This window comes from Myotis myotis, unplaced genomic scaffold (genome assembly GCF_014108235.1).
Source record: "Myotis myotis isolate mMyoMyo1 unplaced genomic scaffold, mMyoMyo1.p scaffold_m19_p_18, whole genome shotgun sequence".
Classification (NCBI taxonomy): Eukaryota; Metazoa; Chordata; class Mammalia; order Chiroptera; family Vespertilionidae; genus Myotis; species Myotis myotis.
Genome location: NW_023416322.1, coordinates 37,608,685 through 37,619,131, shown reverse-complemented (window position 1 = coordinate 37,619,131; position 10,447 = coordinate 37,608,685).

Genomic DNA, 10,447 nt, shown 5'->3' with positions numbered 1-10,447 from the left:
GGGTTTAGGGTGTGACGTGTTTGGCGCCAGAACAGACACTTCTCTGCAGGTGACTGGCCCTGCCTGTTCCTGCCCGGTCCCCGCCCATCCCGCCCCACGCGCTTCCTCACGGCCTTGCGTGCCCGGCCCCGCAGCGCTGCCCTTCGCGGGGACCGCTCCTCCTTGGCCACTCAGCGTCCCCCCTTGGTGAAGCCTCCCGTCCGGGCCCCACCTCCTCTTGGGTCAGGGGTCCCTCCCCCTCCGTGGGCAAGTGTCTGCACAGGCCCAGGGGCGGGGCGTATGTGCATGTGCCCCCCCACCCGACAGGGACCAGGGACGTGCCTCACGATTCTCTCCTCCTGCCTCAGCCCCCGGCACAGCGCCCGCTCAGAGTGGGCACTGCTGCCTATGCCCGGACCATGATCTGGGAAGGCCGGCAGGGCGACTGGCATCAGCTGCAGGAGGGGCTCTCTCTGAATGAGGCTCTGGGCCCATCCAGTCCGGGTGCCAGGCCCCACGGGGCAGGAGCCCCCGGCTGCGGGTGGGCCTCGGAGGCTGGAGCTGGCCTGGGAGGTCACCAGTGACATCTAGCGGTCGCAGCAGGACGCAGCCCCCCGGGTTTTCAGAAGGTGAGTGAGTCCCACGTGGTCCCTGGGCGGGCTTCGGAGCTGCCCCAGCCAGTGTCTGCCCTCTCCGGGCTGCAGGGCCCCAGTGCAGGGCAGGACCTGGGCTGGTCCGCCCCAGCCTCAGCTCCCCAAGACCGGGGGCAGGCTTTGGGGTCCTCACTGGAGCAGCCACAGACCCACCTGGGCCATCTGCTGAGGCTGCTGACAGCCAGTGCCAGCCAGTGGGCCTCATTTACCTACATAGCACCTACTGTGTGCCAGCACCGCAGAGGACGGCCTGGGGGGGACAGCCTGGGGCGGCGGCTGCCTGTCCTGTCCTGGCCAGGCCTGAATGGGCACAGAGCAGCCCTAGGATGTGCCTCAGAGGAGCAGGGGTCCCTGGTGACAGCCGCGGGAGGGGCACAGCTGAATGGGGTCTTGAGTGGCGCGGTGGTGGGCAGCCTTTGCCACCGGACATTTCCAGGCTCCAAAAATGATTTGGGGGGCGGGTGGGTGCCCCCACTGTCCCCTTGGGGAGAGGGAACCTGAGTTGTGCTTCTACGAGCCCAGTCCAGGGGCCCCAGGGTCCTGGGCAGACGCGCCTGCGGAGAGGCCGGCTCCCGGCTTCCTGCAGGCCCAGAGCTCTGGCTCCTGTCCCTTCCTCGGAAGTCCCAGAGCAGGGGAGAGACCAGGCCACCTTCCTTTCACCTTCCTTTCCTCTCCTTGAGATTAACAAACCTCCGTCCTCCAGGAAACCTTCCTGGATTTGCTCTGCTCCTGGCGTCCCCAATCCTGTCCCTCCCCCTGTTTGTCCACCACAGGGTCCCCCTCCCCCCAGAGTCTGGGAGCTCCCAGATGCTTGCGGGGAGCCTCGTTCGCCCTCTGCTCCCTCTGCCATCACGGAGGCCCAGGGTCCGGTATTCACATTTGCGAATTCTATCCTATTTCAGTGCACCAGGGGAGTTGTTGGCTGTTTAAAGAATACTATAGCGGATCCTTTGGTAAAGACTGGGATCACTTTGATTTGTTTTTAATGTAATTTTGGATTTTCATCTCTCAGAGAGAAGTGGGGGCGGGGGAGGGGGGAGGAGGGAGAGGCTGTGGGCAGGTTTGTATCTTCCTCAGCCTGCATCCTCCTGCATGGCTCAATTTTATTCTTCACTTAACAGACATGCCTGTGAGTCCTCTGTGAGCCAGGCTCTGGGTGCTGGAGGCGGGGATACAGAGACGGAGGACACCCCCTCCCTGCCTTCTAGAGTCAGTGAGGGAGACAGATGCGTGCTGGGTGCACCCACACAGGGATGTTCAAGGGGGCTTACGGTGGGAGGTGAATTACCTCCGTCCTGGACTGGGGAAAGCCAGGAAGGCTTTATGGAGGAAGCAGTTTTTAACCAGTGTTTAGCAGGAAGTTGGAAGAGTTCAAATGGACAAGCAGATAGAAGAAATGGCAGGTGGGTGTGGCTGGAGTGAAGGTTGGGGAAAGCAGGGCCAGGCCAGGATGCCTTTGGAGGCCAGACTGAGGAGCTGGTTTTGACTCCCAAAGCAGAGGATGAAAGCACACGGTGTTCACTCAGGGGAGTGACCGCCCTCACTGATGGAGGAAGCCCCCTTGGCTGTGGCAGGAATGGACCCACGGGGGTGGGACGGGACGGAGGAGCTGATCTGTAAGTTCCGAGCCACAGGTAGCAGGCTGTGGACTTGGGCTTTGGAGGAAGAAGGGAAATAAGAAGGGGGCTCGCTTGGCAGGGGAGAGAGGAGCAGGAGGTGGGAGGTGGGGCTGCATTGGGCGGCACACGGTAGGCGAGGAAGGGGGCAAGATGGCAGGGCATTCCTGATTTGAGAGCTTCGTTTCTCTGCACTGGGATTTGGGTCACCTGCCGAGAGTGAGACCATGGCGGTAGGGGAGACAGAGGGCCAGCTGAGTCTGTGGTGTCCATGGGGGTCTCAGGTTGCCAGGCCAGAAGAGAGGGCTGCAGGTTGAAGCGACTCTGGCTGTGGGGAGGGGACGTCAGGGCTGGGAGCTGTGGACGGCAAGGTCTGGAGAGCCTAGGGATGTTGGCAGCAGTCATTCAAGTGCAGTCCAAGCTGGAGGGAAAGAAAGAGCAGGGAGAGGAGGAGGGGAGAGAGGAGAGGGGGGTGCTGGCCCAGTACATCAGCAGAGCCAGAGAGTGGGGGAGAGAGGAGGGGATCCCTGGCAAAATCATGCCACCCACCCAGGATGCCCGCCAGGTCCTCTCCATGCTCGCTCCTTCCTAAAATGAGATTACACCTTCCTCAGGGGCGTACCTGTGCCAGACTATCTATGGAAGACTCGACCTGGGAGACAGTCAAGTTGAACTGGAAACTGCTGATGCAGCGGAGGTTGCTGACCCAGTGGGGTCCCCAGAAGTGTTCCCTTCTTCCCTCACCTTGGGCCCCGAGCGGGAGACACCCTCATGCAGCTGACGACCATCTCCTGTCCCCATCAGCCAAGAGGAGAGGACGGTCAGGCCTCTGAGGACATAAATGACCTCTCCCGGGGCACAGAGGACTCAGTGCTGGGCGGCTGCAGCCAGCACCTGCAGGTCGGGCTGTGGGAGCGCAGCCTGTCCCTGCTCCCGCTCCTCCCCCTCCCAATCCCGCTCCCGCTCCTCCCGCTCCCCCTCCTGCTCCTCCCGCTCCCGCTCCCGCTCCTCCCCCTCCCGCTTCTCCTCCCGCTCCCCCTCCCGCTCCTCCCCCTCCCGCTTCTCCTCCCGCTCCCCCTCCCCCTCCCGCTCCCGCTCCCGCTCCTCCCCCTCCCGCTTCTCCTCCCGCTCCCCCTCCCGCTCCTCCCCCTCCCGCTTCTCCTCCCGCTCCCCCTCCCCCTCCCGCTCCCGCTCCTCCCCCTCCCGCTTCTCCTCCCGCTCCCCCTCCCCCTCCCGCTCCCCTCCCGCTCCCCCTCCCGCTTCTCCTCCCGCTTCTCCTCCTGCTCCCGCTTCTCCTCCCGCTCCCCCTCCCCCTCCCGCTCCCCCTCCCGCTCCCCCTCCCGCTTCTCCTCCCGCTTCTCCTCCTGCTCCCGCTTCTCCTCCCGCTCCCGCTCCCGCTCCGGCTCCCGCTCCGGCTCCCAGGCCCTCACCCTCGGCAGGAGCCTCCTGCCGGCCCTGGGAGCCTAGGTGCTGGGCTGTGCCCTTTGCAGGGGGATGAGCCTGTTATCTTTACATTAAGGGAACTAATAGCTCATTTCCCAGGAAATCTGTGAGCGATAAAAAAAAGTGGGCCGTTTTATTTCTTTTGCTGAGAGAAGCTGGCAGGAAGGACCGGACCGCATGTGTGGGTGGTGGCCTTTCTTTTCTCTCCAGTTAGTGGGAGTGGCAGTGCTGGCTGAGAGCAGCCACCTCCCCTCAGTCCCCAGAGCTTCAGGGGAGGAGGACCCCAGGCCCAAGCGAGGAGGACGGAGAGCTGTCCTGTCGTCTGTGCCTTGGCTGCCTCCCACCACAGACCCAGCCCTTTCAGCTCCCCGCCCCCACCTCCTGTCCACAAAGCCAAGCACAGGAGAGGACGCACTGCACTTGGCACTTAATGAGAACGTGTCTGTCACCTCCCCCAAGGACAGTTTCATTCAGTGCTGCCCCTCCCCCTGGGGGGTGACAGGCTTTGTCCCCTAGCAGCTGAACTTGGAGGTCAGGCTCTATTGGGGGGCTGGAGGCAGAGCCACCCCTCATGCCCCAGCATGCCCCTATTGTGTGGAGAACCCCAGCTCATGGCTGCCTGCCCTGGAGACCCCTCTGTGGCCAACTCACCTGTTCCAAAGTGAATTTACACCTGCACCGGCAGAGCCGCTGAAGGCTCCCTGCTCCCTTTTCTGGTGTCACCACCTGAGGGACAGTGGGAGTGGGGATGACACTCTCTAGACTGCAGGCCACAGTGCCTCTCTCCTACAGGAAAGGACACACACCTCCCCACAGCAAACTTTGGCTCAAGCAGGAGGCACCTCAGGACAGCCACACCCCAGGTTTCCAGGTTTGTGCTCCTATCCGCAGAGGAATGGGCTTCTCCTAGCTCCGTCCTGTGTCACCTCAAGGCCAGCACCCTCTGTCCTCTGGTTCCTGGCAAAATAGTCCTTCTGGTTCGTGTGCTATTTCATCAGTCCTTTATTCTCCCATCAATGAACATGGGTGGTGGTCCTACTGTGTGCTAGGGACTCAGGTAGGTAGCTGAGCAGCCAGCTAGAGAGAAGTGCGCCCCCTGCTGTCCCTGGCTGCACGGTGCAGCGGAGGGGCTGGGAAAGCCCTTAGTGTCTGCCAGAGCCTAGGCTTGACATAGGTGATGTGTTACCTAGCAACGTCACTTTGGCCCACGGTCCTGAATGATGGACTGGGAATTGTTGGTTAGAATGACAGTTCTTGCAGATTTTGGAGAAGGAAGGGGCTCACAATGTCCCGGGAGCTCGGGAGAGCCATAGGTCCTTCCCACATTCAGAGTGAGGTCTGTCCATCATAGCAAGAAGCGTTTGTCACACGTATGTTGTACGTATGAATGACATCATTGATAATGAGCCAGCTAGAGCGTTGGGGTCAGTCCAGGAGCTGTGGGAACACAGATGGGGAGTGGTCTCTCCAGCTGAGTCCCAGGGAGGCTTCAAGGAGGTGGCATTCGAGCCAGTGAAGGATGGGAAAGGGACTTCCCTTGAGACTCAGAGGTTCCCCTGTCACAACTGCGGACTGTGGCTTGGCTCAGCACCCAGCCTCTGAACTTGCTGGGTGCCTCATGACACCCAGAGACACACCTGGTGCCCGGCCACTAACACACAGGCACCTGGCTTGCAGAAGGGAGCTTTAGGCTCTGCTCTTCTTGCAGCGTCTGGTCCAGGCCGGGCTTTGTGGGGTTCAGACTGTGTAGGTGAGCCCTGCCTGGTAGAAAGGAAGCTGCAGGGTGAGCCCAGGAACCTGGGGGCCCGGCCAGACCACTGCTGTGTGCAAGTGATGCCGCATGGCGTCAGGACCGGTGTCTGTGGGAGATGTAGGGGCAGGGAAGGCACACATCTGTGTACTGGTGGCGTTGGGCTTCGCGAGGTGCATGCGTGTGGAGCCAGCCCGCATCTATCTGAGGACAGAGTTCCCTCCCGTCTCTGTGTGAACTCTCCAAGGTGGCGTGCTGGCCTTGCCGGTCCCTGTCCCAGCCTGGGTCTCACCACCTGTGCCCTGCGCTGGGCCTGGGTGGCTGCCAGCCTGTGGCAGGGCAGTGACTGGAGGGCCAGCTGCCCTGGGGGAGCGTCCTGCACCACCAGCTGCTGCTCAGGGACGCGACTGAGGCTGGAACAGCTGCAGAACCCGCCTGGCACAGATGGTGGTCCCGCCGCTGCCTTGTCCCTCCTCCCCTCTAGGGTCACCTTCTCCTCTTCCTTCTTTTCTGCTTTGCTTCCTGTACCTCTTCTCTACCCTGTCCCTCCGGTCCTCTCTGGCCGCGTTTGGGGCCTAGTTGGTTGCGCTTTGGACATCCGGGTGCTTCCTTCCAGCTCTTTCTCTGTTCCTGTCCCTTTCCTTCCAGCCTGCGCCCTCCCTCCCCTCCCATCCCTTCAGCAGTAGCTGCCCTTGGATGACACGCCACCAGCTCTTCTCCTGTTTCTCTGTGCCCTTTTCTCTTGCTTTTACCCAGGCTCACTGCATGGACAGGAGGGACCCCGGTCCCACTACCTTTGGGTATGTCCCCACCTCTCCCCCCTGCCACATGTGCGATGCTGATCCTTAGGTGCCTCGTCCAGCCCCGGGCTCGGGTATGATGGGAAATGGCCTCACCGCACACATGCATTCCTGCTGACGTAACCCCGGAACCGCCCACACCCCGAGGAGGGCCCGCCCTCTGCACGCACAGGTGCCTCAGCGGCCTTGCTCACAGGTGGGCATGCTGCCGGGAAGGTAGACGGCCAGTCAGGGTCAGGGTGGCAGCCAGCTGCCTCTCACAGCGCTGGGTCCCTGTCACCTCCTGTCAGGGCTCTGTCCAGGCCGGGCCAGCTGGCTCCGGGTGCCCTCATTCTCTGGCTCAGCTCCCGCAGTCCTCCTGGCTCTCTGGGAAGGACTGTAACCCAGGAGCCTGCAGGAAGCCCCAGCCCCAGCCCCAGGATGGCTCCCATCTAGCGCCTGCGCCCCCAGCAGCAGCCTCTCCCATCCCGGTGATTTAAGGGCTCCCTGGAAGCCTTTAGCAGCTCCCTCTGCCCTCGCGGAAGGGTGATAAATCTGCAGGGACTACTGTCTGCTGGCCGCCGTTAAACTGTCAGGGCTGCTGCAGAGGGCCGGATCTGCCCCCTGAGCCTGCTGAGTCGGCCTTGGAGGAGTCCCAGGGCACCCGCGCCTGGGCCTTATTTATGAGCCAGAGACCCCAGGATCAAAGCCACTGTCCATCAGAGAGGGCAAGGGAGCCCTGGGAGATGCCCGTTGGTCCCTCCTCTAGTTCTGACGGCTCAGGTGCTGCTGCTTACGCTTGAATGATGGTGCCTCATCCTGCAGGCTCCCCAGCTCCCTCCCGCTTCTTTCCCTGACCAACTCCAAGTGCACTTCGCCCCTACACACACACACACGCACACACATACACACGCACACACACACGCACGCACACACACTAGAACAGGGGCTCTGTGGGGGGGGGCTTTGGTGACAGAGTTGGGGTACCAGAGAGGGCTCACAGCTGTGTGTCAGGTGCTTCCCCTGGGCCAGGGACCTGAGAGGGCAATCAGATCCTCCCGGGCCCTGGGAGTTCAAGTCCATGGTGGGGTGTAGGGCAGGGGGCGGGCTAATGCAGGACCTCCGGAAGCTATGCTGGAACGGGCTTTCCTGACCTGGGTGTCCTGAGCAATACTCAGCTCCCAGGCTCCCAGCTGCTGCTCCGGTAGGAAGAGGGGTGCTCTCGGCGCCAGCAGGCACCGTGGAGGTCCCCGGGAACCTTGTTCAGTTGGATGCCATGAACAGGAGCCAAGCCCCGCTTCGTGCTGAGTGGGGCCGAGCCTGATGGCTGCAGACGGGACCGAGGCCTCTCTGCCTGGAAATAGCGCTGGTAGGAGGCAGACAGTGGTGACACCCCAGGGGCAGCGTGAGGAGGCCGCCGATGGGGAAGCTCGGAGGAGAGAGCAGTTTATGGTGGTGAGGTCCCGGTGCTGGGGGTGGGGAGGGAAGTGGGGATTCGGACAGTGGACAGCTCGGAGTGGGAGGTTATAAAGGGGCCAATCGGAAACTGCACAGTGATGTGAGGAGTGGAGGATAAGAATCTCAGTCCAACTCAGGTGAGAATGATCACGTTTTCATTTTTTAGAACAGCTTAAATTCTCTTGTCTTTATTGCTACAGCCACTTTGAGGGAAACCCCATCACTTTCCCTGGGACTGTTTTCCTTCTTGGGAGTTTATGGAGCGCCCAGAAGTGGGGTGGGGGCTGGGGATAGGGGGTGGGGGGAAGGTTGGGTGGGGGGGGTGGTAAGGGCAGGAATGGGGGCGGGGCTATCTGGCCCTGCAGGTTGTCAGAAAGCCCTAATCCATGGCTGCCCTCACGGCCTGGGGTCCTCTGCCCCTTTCACACCAGTCCAAGGGGGACACTTAGACCTCTGAGAGTGGCAGGAAGTCTGGTCTCTGAGACCCACGTGCCCCAGGGGTGAGGAGGGAGGGGCGTGGGACCACCGCCAGAACAAACCCCTGTGCCCCTCAGGCCTCGGGGCGCTGGCTGCTCTCTGGAGTGGGGGTGTTGCAGGTGCCCAGGCCCATGAATGGGGGGGTGGCCCTGAGGCCTCTCAGCAGGCACTCTAGGGGCTCTCGGGGGCAGCTCTGATGGCCGGAGACTCCCAGGCAGAGCCAGATTATGTCTCTTCCCCACTCTCCACGCTGCTGGCAGAGAGCGGCTCATTTTTCACGGTGCCGCGTGACTTTCCAGACTGTATTTTCAGCCTCAGTTTGACGTCACATGCTCCCTTGGCCCCCAGGGATCAGCTCTGTACATTTCCAGGCCATCAGGGCTGAGCCTCCCATCCCCTTGGGCCTCTCCTGTCATCCCTACTGCCACCTCTGGTGGTTCCCGGGGCAACAGTGGGCAGGGCTCCCTGAGTGGGGATGTGGAGGGAGGTGACCCCATGAGTGGTCACCAGGAGAGGAGGCAGGCCAGCTCATCCTAGGTGGTGGCTGTCCTGTGTGCATGGGGGTGGGTCTGGGGATGGGAGGAGCCCGGCAGGTGGGACGGAGGCCACAGGCTGGCTCTAGGCTGCTGCTCTGCAGACACTCCTGGACCAGGCTCTGTCTGGCGCCTGCAAAGAGGGAGGGAGGATGAGGACATGGGCAGGTGGAGTTGGGGAGAGAGGAAGATGGAGGAGGATGGGAGGCTGCAGAGATTACCGAGGGGTGGCAGAGGCAGGAGAATGGAGTGATAGCACCATCACAAATTACATTCTCACGGGGGCATCGCTTTCCCATTTATTTCCGCCCTTTAAGCCTCATAATAATGTTTTTTTTTTTTTTTTTTTTTTTTTTCTCATAATAATGTTGCTGTGGCTATTGTTCCCTTTTTACAGATGGAGAGAAACTGTTGCAAAAAGACTGGCCTTGGCCACAGAGCCTAAAACTCAGCCCTGCCGGCCCCCCCGGCTTGCGCAGCGAGTGTCAGAGCTGAAGGGGTAAGATCTCTCAGAGTTGAGTGCGCAGGCGCATCTGAGCCTGCATCCCTCAGTGGCCCCCAAATGCTGACCACCACTGTGTTCTCCATTCTCTCCCATTTTCAAACCTAGATGAGGGCCCTGTTGGTGCCAGGCATCCCAGATAGAGTCAAGGGACTCCAGTGCCAGTGTCAGCCCTAACATCTACCCTCTGTGTGACTTCAGGGTAGTCGCTTAACCTCTCTGGGCCTCGGTGGCCTCATGGTCTTGGACCCTATAAATTTAGCATGTCCTGTACTGAGCTCATCTTCTCTCTACCCCCACCCCCACTTGGGGCCCAGACCCTCATGCTCATCATCGCAAATGCTGTCTGTGGTTGCTGTTACCTCAGCCCTCCCAAACCAAAACCCTGGATCCTCCTTCACGCCTCTCCCCCACCCCACGCTGACTGTGCCTCCTCCATACCTGGTGGATTGCTGCACCCCTGCCTGGGGTTTGGTAGGTGTACAGCAAAGGTTCTTTTTCTTACCCACCCCTCTTCCTGCTTGAAACATATCAAGTGATCTGAACATGTGATCTGAATACATCCACATTCCTGAGCCTCCCTTCTCTTTTCTCTGCTAGTCACAGTATCCTCACCCCCACCCCAGGGACTGGGGCTTCAAAACCCTTCTGTCACCCAGTCCCCACTGCATGGCCTGGGGTCAGGTTCTCATGGCCCCTAGGGGTGGCAATATCTCAGTGGTTAAGCATGTGGGCTTGGGACTTCCATCCCAGTTCTGCCTCCAACTAGCTGTGTGATCTGGGCAAGTTACTTAACCTCTCTGTGCTGCAGTCTCGTCACCCGTAAAATGGAAATGATACTAGAGTCTTCACCTTGTTATGAGAATTAAATGAATTTATACACACAAAATACTTAGCATTAGTGCCTGGCGAAAAGCAAGCATTCAACAAATATTAACTCTGTAACTATTGCCTGGCATATGATAATAACCCTCTAAATGGCCTCTCTGTTCCCAGTTTTATCCCCTCCAATACATTTTCCACTCAGTGGCCAGAAGGCTTTCTCTATTGGTACCATGCAGGTTTCCAAATAAAATACCGGATGCCCAGTTCAAATCTGGCTAGATGTCTGGCATTTTTTATTTGCTAAATCTGGCAACTCTGATCCCATGCTTAAAATGTTTCCCTGGTTCTCCGTTAGTTTTAAAATAAAACCTAAGCTTTTAAGCATGACATTCAAGTTCTCTGTGATTCAGACCCCTGCCCTCTGTTTAATCT